The sequence below is a fragment of the Aquarana catesbeiana genome, linkage group LG11 (assembly GCF_042186555.1).
Source record: "Aquarana catesbeiana isolate 2022-GZ linkage group LG11, ASM4218655v1, whole genome shotgun sequence".
In the NCBI taxonomy this organism is placed as follows: domain Eukaryota; kingdom Metazoa; phylum Chordata; class Amphibia; order Anura; family Ranidae; genus Aquarana; species Aquarana catesbeiana.
The window spans coordinates 146,697,887-146,699,835 of record NC_133334.1 but is presented as its reverse complement, the minus strand read 5'-3'; the positions used below and the strand labels follow the sequence as shown (position 1 = coordinate 146,699,835).

At 41.0% G+C, this 1,949-nt stretch overlaps 1 pseudogene; it reads left to right on the top strand.

Annotated features, from left to right (window-relative positions):
• The first annotated feature begins 864 nt into the window (after nt 1-864).
• On the top strand, nt 865-997 carry LOC141113032 (U2 spliceosomal RNA; annotated as a pseudogene).
• Nucleotides 998-1,949: the final 952 nt, after the last annotated feature.

Sequence of the window (1,949 nt, the reverse complement as noted above, 5' to 3'; positions counted from 1 at the left end):
AGTTTGGAAGGGCAGCCGAAAAGAATTAGACCGGTTTGTCCAATACATAGGTCGAAACCAATATGGAATAAAATTTACTGCTAATGTGGACCAAAATAGAGTCAATTTCCTTGACTTAGAAATTTTCAAAAATTCAAACAGACTTAATACCAGAACGCACTTCAAAGAAACTGACCGTAATGGTTACATACCAATAAGAAGTTGCCACCACACCCAGTGGAAGAAGGCCATACCCAAGGGCCAGTTTATCAGGATTAGACAAAATTGTGATTTAACAGAAGATTTTTTTACACAAACTGATATTTTAATAGAAAGATTTGTGGTTAAGGGCTACAATAGGTACGAACTGGAGCATACCTGTCAAAGGGTTGCTGATATGGATAGGGAGATTATATTACAAAATAAAAATAGAACCCATAACCAAAAAGATAAAATACCATTTATAACAGGATTCAATAAACAGTACAAAATATTGGAAGGAATTATCAAAAGAAATTGGCCTATAATTAGCAATGACCCACAGTTGAATAAGGTGTTGCCAGCGAAACCAATATTTATATACAGAAGGACAAAAAGAATTAGAGATCAGATAGTCAAGAATGTACCGGACCCACCCCAAATTATGTCTACATTTTTTCAATCAAAAAGGTTTTTAGATGCGGCAAATGCAAGGCCTGCAGACTCACAAACAGGGAAAATAGGAGAATAACAGATTTTGAGTCAAATTCAAATAAACAGAAATACACAATTGATAAATTAATTATGTGCTGTAGCACACACATCACCTATATATTAGAATGTAGTTGTGGGCTACAATACATAGGCAGAACCACCAGGGCACTCTCGGTAAGAATAGGTGAACACATCGCTTCTCGGCCTTTTGGCTAAGATCAAGTGCAGTATCTGTTCTTATCAGTTTCCAGGAAGTGGCGCTTGCTTCCGTCCCTGATCTATGGCGAGATAGAGATGGGATTGCAGTTGCTATGCAAAACCTGCTGGAGTGAAGGTAACCCGGAGCGGTTTGTAGCCGAAAGGGAAGCCTTCTGATGGGGACGGAGAACCATTCGGTCTTGGCGGAGGGACGGGACCCTGGCCTTCTGGCCTGGATTGGGGCAGCTCTAGCTCCGGACAGTTATTTGGGAGAGAACGCTGGCTCCCCTTTCTCCCACTGGGGGGGCGGCCAGTATTTCCCGAATGTAATTAGGTAGGACGGACTGAACGACGGTGAAGCCTGATGGCAAGGGCTCTCACCAAGCTTCCAGAACTCCATGCCTTCCTGCCTGGGGTGGGGGCTGCTGTGGTCTGGGCTGTGGGTCAGGGTTGCTTTGAAAAGCCAGTGGGGAATGTGCCCCTGAAGTGGCAGTTCACTGTGTTTAGGCACTTGATTTTATGGCACCATGGTCACTTCACCACTACACACGTTTTTCACACCTGCCTCTTGGGCCGAGCCTTTTGGCTGGGACCAGGGGAAATTTTTAATCCTGGCCGGAGGGCCAGCCGTTGTATTACACAATGGTCACTTTTCACTTTCCCACCTTCTTATCCCCCCAGTCTTTTTATTTAAATGACTGTTTTTCACTTTTTGTATTTTTTTGTTTGATATGTGTAAAAGAAAAAAAAAGAAGAAAAAAAAATAAAAAATAAATAAAAAGAATAGGTGAACACGTTAGAAACATCAAAAAAGGATTCAGACACCATAGTGTGTCGAAACCCTTTAGGGATGTGCATGGAAGGAACCCCCAACATCTGAAGTTTTATGGCATAGACAAAATTGACAAAAACTGGAAAAATATTAATATGCGAAGGGAGGTGTCAAAGAATGAGACTTATTGGATATTTAAATTAGACACAATGAGGTCACTGGGGTTGAATGTGGAACTTGATATCAATTGCTATTTAGAGGATTATTAAACAGTTTGGGTAATTTTTTCAAAAATTGTTTTCATTTT